General features: G+C 41.3%; 1 pseudogene; it reads right to left on the reverse strand.

Moving 5' to 3' along the window:
* Window positions 1-12,094: 12,094 nt before the first annotated feature.
* LOC130865727 (ATP synthase subunit e, mitochondrial-like) lies at window positions 12,095-12,333 on the reverse strand (annotated as a pseudogene).
* Window positions 12,334-13,423: the final 1,090 nt, after the last annotated feature.

A 13,423-nucleotide genomic window follows, 5' to 3' on the forward strand; every position in this document is an offset into this window, starting at 1 on the left:
GAGTATGGGTGAAGGGTTACCCACACAAGTGTGGGTGACAGCTCGTGAAGCTGGGGACCTGGAGCACACTGCTCAGCCTGCAGACAGCTCAACAGGTTGCAAAGCACCCTTTCCAGGTGCCTCAGTTTGTCTAAACCTTTTCTGGGCTGCTCTGCTGATTTCTGCTTCTTGAGAGCTAATGTGGTTTGAGATTCTTCCTTATAGCTTAGATCTGTTCAGTTTGAGAAAAACTACCACTTTTTATTACTTTCTCTAACATGGAGGGACTCAGAGAATCTGGGTGGTTTCAGGGACTTCCTGAAGCTATTTTGAGTTGTTTATCTACCTGATTAAGAAGCTTCCCTGCAGAATGCAATGTTTCAGTCTCAGTGGAAACTGCTACACAACACCAATGGCAAGAGAAAGGAGTGCCTTGTTATATGATGGCTTCAAACTATGCTACCCTGTTGTGTTCTTTGTAAACTATTAACCTTCCAGATCTACTTCAAACTGATTGAAATAAGAATCAAATTATAAGGAGAACATTTTGGTTGAAAATATAATCTAACTGTATTGAGATCAAAAGTAGTGTTTCTTGATTATGATTAAGAATTTCAAGACAGTTTTTCATTCTCAATAAGAAAAGAGAAAAGGCCGGGCGGTGGTGGCGCACGCCTTTAATCCCAGCACTTGGGAGGCAGAGGCAGGTGGATCTCTGTGAGTTCGAGACCAGCCTGGTCTACAAGAGTTAGTTCCAGGACAGGCTCCAAAACCACAGAGAAACCCTGTCTTGAAAAACCAAAAAAAAAAAAGAAATCTCAACTGAGAAACAAGTGTGAGAAGGTATATTGGACAGGGCTGAGTTAGAAAAAACTCAAAAGTACTTACATTCACAAGACAAAATAGAAAACAAGATCAAAGCGATTCCGATTATCAAAGTAAGCATTTTAAATTTAAAGTAAACATCATTAGAATGAAAAGGGGATGTTATCATAGGAAAACCAACTAAAGGACGGGATAAATAGCTGAGTGGTTGAGAGCTGCTCTTGCAGAAGATGTGAAATCGCTTCTGAGCATCTACATCAGGGTGTTTACAGCCACCTGTAACAACACTGGTTCCAGTGGTATCCAATATCCTCTTCTGGCCTCTGTGGGCAGCTGCAAGCATGCATATGCACACCTGCCACATGTGCACATGTAATATACACCTATAATCAAAAGCTAAAAATAACTCTTAAAAATGCAAAAATAAATCTGAATCTATCTGTCTCTCTTAGAATCCATTGTAATTACAAAATTGTTAACTCTTATAATGCTTACAATTTGGGGATTCCTAAGCAAGTGCCTGGACCTGGAGGAGTTACCTACGTGCTGCTGTGACAAAATGCTTGACAACAGCAACTGAAGGGAGGGATGTTTCATCTTGATTCATAGCTGCAGAGAGTTTCAGTCCATCACAGGGGAGTCAGGCATGGCAGAGCAGCCTCATCCATGACAGAAACAGTGTAAGTGACAGCTGTTGATGTCCTGCTGCACCAAAAAGGAGAGAAAGACATGAACCAGGAGGTATAGACATCAAAAACCTGTCCACAGTGACTGATCTACATCATACAATTTCTTTCTCCTTCAAGCCATGCCACCAACTGGGAAACAACTATTATAAACATGAATCTATGGAACACATTCAGGTCCAGTCTGTGACATTTTATGCCTGGCCCCTCACAGCCTCAACACCTCAAAGCCTCATAAGACAAAATTTAGTTTTTTGTTTTTGTTTTTGTTTTTTTTTTCGAGAAGGGTTTCTCTGTGGTTTTGGAGCCTGCCCTGGAACTAGCTCTTGTAGACCAGGCTGGACTTGAACTCACAGAGATTTGCCTGCCTCTGCCTCATGAGTGCTGGGATTAAAGGCGTGCGCCACCAACGCCCAGCCAAAATTTAGTTTTTTAGTTCAATCTCTGGAATCTTCTTACACATCAAATAAGGCTCCAAAGTCAAAAGACTCTTCCATAATCTTAACTATGAGATCCTGTGAAATGGGAAAAACAATCACTTATTTCAAGCTATAAGGCCTCACAGAAAGCATGCTCATTTCAAGGGGAAGATGGAGTAAAGCAATAATGTAGTCATCAATGGATTCTTGATATACGGAAATCCATATCACAGGGTGTGTAAGCTCCAGGAGACCCGGGCAAGACTGTCCCTAAGACTCTACCACCCACAACACATATGTTCTCTCTCCAGCTATGTCTACTCAGTACCGGAAGCTTTCCTTAACAGACATGTCTTATTGCTGGCATCTTGAATGTGCTGGGCTTTCCACATTGGCAGAGAAGAAAATGTGAGGCAGGAAGACTGATCCGAGAAAAGTAGTGGGAGATTAATTGAGGCTGGAGTAGTCAGATAACAATAGTCAAAAAATAAATGACCAAAGAAATCTTCAAATTTGAGGGAGAAACCAAGATTGTGGATTGAAAAGGTTCATTGTATGTCCAGTCATGAAAGATCCATGTTTGATTATATAAAATAGACTTTTTGAATTCTAAAAATAACAAAAACATGGTCCATCTGGATAGAAAGTATAAGTTTGCTACAAGGAGAAAATGGTCCACCTGGCATCAGATTTCTTACCTGCAAGTTCCAGGCCCCTGCAATATCAGTCTCTGCAGAGACACTCAAGAGCAATCTTAATTTGAACAGACCAGTGATTACCTACCTGTCAGAATGGAAATACCCTTTTATATGTGCAACAACTACAAAGTACACCATCCCTTTACCCACTGAGTCATCTTGCCAACAGAAAACAAGCTACCTCTGTAACCCAACCAATTGGAAGTCATTGAAGATGGACAGTAGTGACAATCAATAAATCTCTGAAATAGAAGATATATTCAAAGCACCATGTTGTAGGCTAATCAAGGAATAAATAGATCAGGAGAAAGGACTGAAAAATCAATATTAACATTTAAGGAACTCTAATGCAATTAAAGCAGTGCTCCTATTCAGTGTGAAAAAAAGAGACAGAAGAGGGAGGACAAAGACTGTAAAACCACAAGGACCAGGCTGTCTGCTGCTTGATGCTGTGTTCTGGACAGGACTGAGATGTGGCTCCCATGAGCAGCCAACAATATGGGTGTCTACGCCAGACCTGCATAGCCTGCACCAGTCAACATGCTGACATGAATGGGGGAAACCGTCACAGCACCCAATCTGCAGGTAAAGAACTTTGGACAGCACTGGCTGCTGAAGAAGGAAGACTACGTGGTTTTGGTTCATTTTGTTTAATCTGCTTTTTTCAGGAACCCCAATCTTTACTCTTTAGCCCCAAACACTTGCACTTAAGGGCAGTGTTGAGGGGGATACGTGGAGCGTCAGAAGAGAGAGGAGAGTAGATATGATTTACATATAGTGTGCTCTCATGTAAAATCCTCAAATGGCAAGAAAAAAAATGAGTCTGGCTCACACACCTTTATACCCACATACTCTTGACAAGCTGTAGATAGCTCAGATTGAACAAGGCAAGTGTGGACAACATTCTAATGTACTGGGGAAAACCAAGCTGGAGAAACCCTGGATCCCTTCACGAACCCGAAGTCTAGATTGGCACCTATGATCTAGCTGCACACATAGGATTTGTTGTAAAAGAATTAATGCCTCCTTTCCCTCCCCAACTGTATCTTTTACACTGCTGATTGGTCCTACTGGGAAGAGGTAACATTTTTAATGCACAGGAGCCATATGTGCTGATTTCTGCTCTGGATGACATAAAAGCACCTCTGTGTTCTCAGAAACATAGGAAGGAGGCTACTGTGGGAAGCCCACTTTAGCTCCTGCACTTCTCTTCTTCAACTACAAAATAATGTGCCCCACATCGAGCAGGGTTTTTTAATGAATTTCTAACATGCTGGAAATGGAGCATGCGTGAATGACATTAAGTGGTTGGTATTGCTTACATCTCGGGAGCCAGGAATAATTCAGTGCGAGCTTGATAAATTAGGGAAATTGGCAGGGAAAATCCCAGGAACAAAACCAGGGCAAGGGCAAGATGTGACCATCAGAAGCCAGGTACGAGCAGCAGAGATTAAAGAGTGGCTGTCTACATCAACACAACCACATCAGGAACTCCACAGCTACTGAAGAATTAGGACCGAAGACCAGTCAGCAAAACGAGGGTGTTATTAAAGGGCCTACGATGCTTATATATTAAGAGGAGTATGACATTTCGGGTCCAGCACGTCGTATTTCTTCTCTGCTGGCAATGCTGAAGACCTTATTAAGGAAGGTGCCTAGTTTAATTCTAAATGCTTTAAGAGCAATGTGACAAAACTAGAGGGAGACCAGCACAGAGCAACAAAAACGTAAAAGAGGCAGGGCGGTGGTGGCGCACGCCTTTAATTCCAGCACTTGGGAGGCAGAGGCAGGTGAATCTCTGTGAGTTCGAGACCAGTCTGGTCTACAAGAGCTAGTTCCAGGACAGGCTCCAAAACCACAGAGAAACCCTGTCTCGAAAAGCCACAAAAAAAAAAAAAGAAAAAAAAGAAAAGAAAAAATGATAAAAGAGTGGGAAAATACGCCGGGCGGTGGTGGCGCACGCCTTTAATCCCAGCACTCGGGAGGCAGAGGCAGGCGGATCTCTGTGAGTTCGAGACCAGCCTGGTCTACAAGAGCTAGTTCCAGGACAGGCTCCAAAACCACAGAGAAACCTTGTCTCGACAAAAAAAAAAAAAAAAAAAAATCCCAGCACTCGGGAGGCAGAGGCAGGCGGATCTCTGAGAGTTTGAGGCCAGCCTGGTCTACAAGAGCTAGTTCCGGGACGGGCACCAAAGCTACAGAGAAACCCTGTCTCGAAAAACCAAAAAAAAAAAAAAACTAATTTTCTTGGATTTGTACATTTAATCCATTTTGTAGCTGTAATTCAAATCACAAAGAATAGTTAGAAATTTAGTCTATACCCTCTCATTAGCCCTGCTGAGGGAAGAAACTCAATGCACATCATTACTATGATAATGCTTTTTACCCTCAAGTCAATATGGTCTAGCACAATAGATCTTAAGATGTAATTTACCCATTCCTAAGCACAGCTGAGACATTTTCAGTTTTCAAGGTCATAACTTTTTATAAGTAAAAAACAAGATTATATTTTCTATTTTTCTGTGCGTGCTTTGTGACAATAAAAGAAAAAGTGATGGAGAATGAAAGACCTCATGGCCTAGCAGCAAGAAAACCAGGATCTGAAGCCATAATAATGGTCCTTTTATTTCTCATGGTAGGGAGGGTGTTATTGGTACAATAATAAAGTGCTTATTTCACTCCAAAATACCAATGCAGTGGTACAAATGAATTTAATTAAGTCAGCCCCTTTTTGTTGTGCTCTCTTTTAGAATGTTGTATGACAAAATGTGACATCCTACTGTGTACAGTCATGTTGGCTGCCTCGTGAAGACGAACTCAAGAGACTGAGTTGTGGGCAGAACCCATGCCATTTGTTCTGGAATGTCATTTTTGTTTAAGAGAATGATTGGCAGACAAATCTTGTTGTTCACACTTGGATATTTGGTAGATGTTCTGTCAGAAATGAATGTGGTAAACCTGTCACTCAAGGGAATAGTACAGTATACTTGGCAGTCAATACCACCAGGGCTTTCATGGAAAATTTAGAATTAGGACAATTCCCAACCATCACTTCTCTGTTGAGGTATGTAGGGGTATTCTTGAATTCTTCTATTTTTAAAGTAAGAAAATCTGTCAGTATTTAGGAAATTGGTACTAGTAGATATGCCAATATTTGACAATCCACCAATGTATATTTAAAAATGTATACATTAAATAAAAGATATATTCAAAATTTATCAAGCCAAATAATTTTCAATAGCACAAAATATGAAAAATTCCCAATAAGGTTTTGGGCTTTACATTAAAACTAAAATTTAAAAACTAATATAGCATTGCAACATAATTTCAAAGAAACAGTATTGACAGATAGTTAGACGTTAAAACACTCCTACACTTCCAGCTGCCTCTTGACACTAGGCAAGGTTGGCTGTATACCTTTCAAAACAAGGGATTGCAAAGGATTAAACACAAAAGTCAAATATGCCACCTTCTCAAAATCTTTTCTTTCTTTCTTTCTTTCTTTTTTTTTTTTTTGGATTTTCGAGACGGGGTTTCTCAGTAGCTTTTGGTTCCTGTCCTGGAACTAGCTCTTGTAGACCAGGCTGGCTTCGAACTCACAGAGATCCGCCTGCCTCTACCTCCTGAGTGCTGTGATTAAAGGCGTACACCACCACCGCCCGGCTCAAAATCTTTTCTTGTCTTAGAAAATATTTTTACTTTTGAATGCATGGATTTATTACTATAATTTTAGAGAAACAAATATTTTCGAACTGTATGATTTCATTTCCAGCACAGGAAATATTAACTCATTTAACTTCCATCAAATGTTATTTCAATTTTTTCTTTTTTTTCTTTTTCCACTTTATTCTGGAAATAAAGAATTTTGTTTTTGTGAGTCGTGATTTCTCTCTCCTAGAACTTGCTTTGTAGACCATGTCGGCCTTGAACTCACAGAGATTTGCCTGCCTCTGCTGAGTGCTGGGATTAAAGGTGTGTGCCACCTAGCTTTTGGAACCAAAAATAAAGAACTGATTGCCTAGACAATTACTTGGTTTTATCATTCTTGACTATATATATATATATATATATTTTTTTTTTTTTTTGGTTTTTCGAGACAGGGTTTCTCTGTGGTTTTGGAGCCTGTCCTGGAACTAGCTCTTGTAGACCAGGCTGGTCTCGAACTCACAGAGATCTGCCTGCCTCTGCCTCCCGAGTGCTGGGATTAAAGGCGTGCACCACCTCCCTGCCCATTCTTGACTATATTACTGGACTTTTTTTTTTTTTTTTTTGGTTTTTCGAGACAGAGTTTCTCTGTGGCTTTGGAACCTGTCCTGGAACTAGCTCTGTAGACCAGGCTGGTCTCGAAATCACAAAGATCCGCCTGCCTCCCCAGTGCTGGGATTAAAGGCATTCACCACCATCGCCCGGCTAAAAGATTTTTATTTATTATGTATATAGGTTTCTTCCTTCATGTATCCTGCAGTACAGAAGAGGACACCAGATCTTATTACAGATGGTTGTGAGCCATCATGTGGTTGCTGGGAATTGAACTCAGGACCTCTGGAAGAGCAGCCAGTGCTCTCTTCCTCTGAGCCATCTCTCCAGCCACCTGGACTTTTTTTTAGTTGGAGTGTGTATTGTGTGTGTGTTAAGCATATATTTGCTTGTGTGTACACATGTGCAGGTCAGAGGTTGCCCTCAGATGTCTTTTTCTATCATCTATTACATTATTATTTGAGGAAAATTCTCTCCTTGAGCCTAAAGCTCATCAATTTACCTTGGTTTGCTAGCCTTCCAATCAAAGGATTGTCCTGTCTCCACTCAAGATTTCTGGGATTAGAGAAAGGTGTAAAGCCAGCTTTTGTGTGTTTAAAGAGATCCAAAGTCAGACAGTCAAGCCTATTCAGCAAGCACTTTACTGGCCAAGATGTCTCCTCAGGCCTGGCATATTATTCTTTTTTTTTTTTTTTTTTTTTGGTTTCTCGAGACAGGGTTTCTCTGTAGCTTTGGTGCCCGTTCCGGAACTAGCTCTTGTAGACCAGGCTGGCCTCGAACTCACAGAGATCCGCCTGTCTCTGCCTCCCGAGTGCTGGGATTAAAGGCGTGCGCCACCACCGCCCGGCTGTAAACTTTATTTCTTTGATAATAGGTGGAATCTTTCTGCACTCAGGCTTTTAGATGATTGGGTACTTGACAAATAGAAAGGCAGCAGATTTCATCAAGATAGAGAATGACTAGAAGGAAGAATATGAGTTAATTAACTTTCTGGACATTCTACTTACCCATAATACTCAACTTACTGCTGCCAGTTTTCTTTGACACTATTATATAGAAGTTGTAGAACCTGCGAACTATATATCACTATGGATGGTGTGAGTGCATTCCCTAAGAGGTCATGTCTTGGAAGATTCATTGGTCCCCACTGTGATGTTAACTACAGGTAGTGCTTAGTGGGAAGTCCCAGGTTACTTAAGGGAGCGGCTTGTGGATGTATCTTAGGGGTAGAGCACTTCTCTAGTGCATGTGAGTTCAATTCTAAGTTCTAAAAAACCAATTAAGCCGGGCGGTGGTGGTGCACGCCTTTAATCCCAGTACTTGGGAGGCAGAGGCAGGCGGATCTCTGTGAGTTCGAGACCAGCCTGGTCTACAAGAGCTAGTTCCAGGACAGGCTCCAAAACCACAGAGAAACCCTGTCTCGAAAAACCAAAAATAAATAAATAAATAAAAAATAAAAAAATAAATAAAAAACCAATTAAGAAGCAAACAAATGTAAAACATGCCTCATACCCTCAGGAGTAACAGTTCCCAGTGTACCTCTGAGTTGGTTATTGGGAGAGATTGGTTTTGAAAGAGCAAGGGTGGCCATTCCCCAGCCTCATCATCTTCCCATCTGACAATGATTTCTTCTCTTGCAAGAACTCTGGTCATTGTGGTGTCACTTGCCAGGAGACTCTCACCAAAAGCCATTTTCATATATTTGTATCCATGGAGTGTGGGCTCTATAAACTCTTTTTATTATTTTATTTATTTATTTATTTATTTATGTATGAATTTATTTATTTTTGGTTTTTCTTTTCTTTTCTTTTCTTTTCTTAATTTTGGTTTTTCGAGACAGGGTTTCTCTGTGGCTTTGGAGCCTGTCCTGGAACTAGCTCTGTAGACCAGGCTGGTCTCGAACTCACAGAGATCCATCTGCCTCTGCCTCCTGAGTGTTGGGATTAAAGGTGTGCACCATCATCACCCACTATAAACTCTTTTTAGATGTACCCAGCCTCAGGTATTCTGTGTAGAAATAGAAAATTGAGAAATAGAGGAAATTAATACCAAGTAATGTGGTCATTGTTGAAACTATCTCTGAACATCTTAGAGCAGTGTCTGGAGAGGGGACACTAGAAAAGGCCTAGAATTGTATCCATTGTAAGTTACAGAAGAATTCGGTGACAAGCAGACCAGGAAACTAGTCTCAGATGGAAATGATCCGATTGTGTATAGGAGAAAAGTCTGTCCTTTTACACAATTGCAAATAATCCAAGAGCACTGTACTCATGACCTCAGATTTTACAGAAGATTGAACTTGAAAGTGATGAACTAGTTTATCTGACAGATGACATTTCTAAACAAGATACAGATATAGCTGGCTTGGTGCTTCTGATTGATTTCCAGCGCAAAAGAAAATGTCATAGAAACATTTGGAAAATCTATAGTCGAAGAAAATGTGCCAAGGAATAACAGCGGTGCAAATGAATAGCTTGAGCAACAGTATGGTAATTGTCAAGGCAAATAGAAAAGGGCCTTGTGACTGTCTCTGAAATCTTCCAGCCTCCATAGCTCCAGATTTCTGAAACAAAATTATTTTAGGTGGTAATCCTAGGTTCTTCATACAGGGTACCTAAGGCAGGGAAGCATTATGGTTCTGCCTTACTTTTCATTGGTGAAATATGCCAGTGAGGTAGCCATGGTTTGAGTGGACTGTATGTACCTTGTACTAGGGGCAGGCACATGGTACTGGTCTATCATGTGCAGGAAGCAAACACTGCTGAAACTAGTGGAGAGGAGAAAGGCCTGAGAGTAAAAAGGGAACTAGTGAGGAAGAGAAAGCAGATCAGCAGAGGTGGAAGGGGGACAAGAGAAAGTAATAGAGGGGGTAAATGAATATGACCCAAGTATATAATATACATATATGCAAATGTCAATAATAAAACCTATCATTTATAGTTAATATACAGTCACAGAAAGAAGATAAAAGACCAAGGCATGATGATACAAACCTTTAACCACAGTGATGGACAGGCAGAAACAAGTGGATCATTTTGAGTTTCATGCCATCCTGAGCTACAAAAGTGAGTTCCAGGCCAGCCAGGGCTACGTAGTGAGACCTTGTCTCAGAAAATAGAATATGGGGCTGGAGAGATGGCTCAGAGGTTAAGAGCATTGCCTGCTCTTCCAAAGGTCCTGAGTTCAATTCCCAGCAACCACATGGTGACTCACAACCATCTGTAATGACGTCTGGTGCCCTCTTCTGGCCTGCAGGCATACACACAGACAGGATATTGTATACATAATAAATAAATAAATGTTTAAAAAAAAGAAAATAGTATATGGAGTCATGGTGGTTCTCATAACAATTTTATTTTTACTTATTTTAAATTTTATTTTATTTTAAATATTTGTATGCATGGAACCTATGAAAGCCAGAGGAATAGGCATCCTTGGAACAGGAGTTACAGATAGTTGAATGGTGGAAATTAAGCTTGGCTCCTTAGCAAGATCAGCAAAAATCCTCAACTACAAAGTTTGCCATAGACTTCTAGCTTCGACAGAGAGATCCACAGGACTCTATAGCTATGCAGCTGTAGGAATAAGGCTCCAGAGCAGCCCCAAGAAGGCAATGACCCACCATGTGTATACGCCATACTTAAGATAAGTAGAGACACAATAGTAACAGAGGGCCGGGCGGTGGTGGCACACGCCTTTAATCCCAGCACTTGGGAGGCAGAGGCAGGCGAATCCCTGTGAATTCGAGACCAGCCTGGTCTACAAGAGCTAGTTCCAGGACAGGCTCCAAAGCCACAGAGAAACCCTGTCTCGAAAAACCAAAAAAAAATAATAATAATAGTAACAGAGGCAGGATGGCTCAGGCCTTGGGCACTCGAGTGGTGCCTTGGTCCACTTGAATCATGGCTGAAGCTGCTGAAGGCATGGATCAGGGTACATGATGGGGTTCCAGATTACTGTAACTCAAAGCAAGAAATTGGACCAGGACAAAAGGACAGTGGCTGAAATGGTTAATTGAGAAAGAGAACATGTACAAGAAAGACACTGGGTCTTCGAGTGACAAATATTGAAAGTTCAGTAGCCCAGGGACATAGTAGTTGGGACCCTGTGTCATCTACACAGCACCTGCCTTCTGTCATGTGAACTCTGTCCCTTACGTGTAAGCACAGGTCAAGCGGGGTGGGGTGGGGTTGAGCTACTCTTTTCCTCTGTCATTGGTTTCTTTCTTTGCAAATTTTGATTATTCTCTTCATTCTCTACTCTGCTATCACAGCCCATGGCTATCCTAGTCAGCAACTCTGCTTAGGACCCACAGGGACAACACCCAAACCCCTGCTGTGAAGAGCAGGGAAAGCAAGGATATCTGACAGGCTGGGCTTTACATGGACATGCATCGGGCCTATGAGTGTTATCAGTTCCCCTAGTCCTCCTTGCAGATTGGGAAGTACATACTGCTACTGTGCATCAGTATCTATGGGAAGCTGACAATATATCTTGATTTTATAGGTTCACAGCTACGGAGTTTGCTTTGCATATTATAGATGGGACTTTAAAATTCTGAAGTAATGATGTATGAAGAAAAAGTTCAGGAAGCAAGCATAAAATCAGACAGGTTTCAACTTAAATTATGTGTCTCCCTAAATCACATATAACAGGTTAATCTTCAGTGTGTCACATTAAGAACATGGAGAGTAAACCCAACTTTGCCGTTTAGAGATAGGGCCCCTATGAACTGAGTAGGAGTAAGGAAGGTAAGGACCTACATGGTCTAAAATGGTGGGTTTGTAGAAAGAGACTGGCCAGAGGGAAAACACAGACATACTTTGTCTCTCCCTTTGTGAAGGTTTGTGCTACCTTACGGCTTCACAACAAGAGCTACATTATGACAGGATATCCCTTGATCTTGGGCCAGAACCCTGTACTCAAATATAGCTTCTTCTTTTAAAATGCACACAGCTGTGCTGTTGTGTTATCAGCAGCAGAAGACGATCTAATCCATATAGCAGTTTTGATATGACCCACGTTCCATGAGAGACATTTGTGACAGATCCAAGCAACTCCAGCAGTGCCAGCAAGGCACATATTCCAACACAAGCGTCATTAACATAGCCAAGCAACTTAGCAACTTGAGAAGATCAGTTCCCTCGACCTGGTCTTTTTTTTTTCTTTTTCCGCACGACAAAGCTTTATTCATCCTCAGCGACTTAAGAAAGGCAAGCTCACTGGCACTTCACTTGAGTATGCTGTCATCTTGAGCTTCGGCCCGTTCTCTTTCAATCCGTTTCAGCTCATCTAGTCTCTTCTTTTCCTCCGCTGCCACCCTCCTCTCCTCCTCTGCCCGGGGCTTAGGTAACTATAGCACTTGGCGCCGTAGGCCATGCCGAGGACAAGGGCTGAGTATCGGCCGAGCTTGATGAGCGGAGAGACCTGAACTGGGGGCACCATCTTGTCCGTGACCTTCGCGCCGGAAGCTTAACTCGACCTGGGTCTTGATATATAAGAACTTTGATATATATATATGGACCAGGTAGGGTCCCTGTTTTCTTAATGCCTAGGTTTCTACATTCTTTCTCCCTTTGTAAACAGAGAAATGGACTGAAATAAGATATACCCAGTCGTTTGAGTAAGAAGGAATTTAGAACATTTGGTGGATAAAATTTGGACTTTGATCTTCAGTACAAAGCTTCTAATTTTTCAAGTTATTTGGTAAAAACATCCTGCCAATTATTTCCCATTATTTGATGATCACAAATGTGGGAGAACAGGTTGAACAGGTTTCCCGGGAAAAACAGGCTCTGAAATAGAGCGCTACCTGCAGATGTTTTATTTTCAAGGAACAGTGCCTATGACAGTGAAGATGGCAAGGTTAGGAAGAAGGAAAAATGATGATGAGCCAATTCTTTGGGAATCTCAGGAGCCAGGGTGAACTTTAGAGCTGTGTTAAATTAAGAATGGATAGTTAAGCCATTGAATCCTGAAAGCATCAGTAACTCGATACATACTGCTTCCAGAGAGGAGAATCTAAGCTTTTAGAGGCCAGAGAAGGAATGTCCTGTAAGAGTCAGAAACACTGCTGACACATGCGAAAACAAGTGTCAGTTCTGAGGGGTGAATGACATGTGTAATCTATTCCAGTGGTCATTCTGGACTCTTCCGTTTCCTCACAAAGGAATTAACCAAGCTAGCTCAGCTGTCTAAACCCCTGTTTCCTTTGACTTACTTTCTAAGTAATGTATATGCTGTATGGTTTAATAGAAAGGAGAGCTGTAACTATAAAATGTATTGGTAAATTAACTGTCATTATAAAAAAAACTGGGAAAAACTTAAAAAAAGGAAAGTCGTTGAAGCTGCATTCAGCCTCCATACTGTATTCTTTATGGGTAGAGACAAGCATTTGTTAAGTGTACACAATGTCTTACAAGTTGTGTTATTCAAATATATTCCTTCTTATCCATACCATATTTCTGCTAGGTAGTTTCTACGGCCATTCTGTAAGTGGGAAAGCTGGAATTCACAGAAGTGATCTGTGCTCAGGCCTCAAAGCCAGTAAGTGGTTAAG

This window comes from Chionomys nivalis, chromosome 24 (genome assembly GCF_950005125.1).
Source record: "Chionomys nivalis chromosome 24, mChiNiv1.1, whole genome shotgun sequence".
NCBI lineage: Eukaryota > Metazoa > Chordata > Mammalia > Rodentia > Cricetidae > Chionomys > Chionomys nivalis.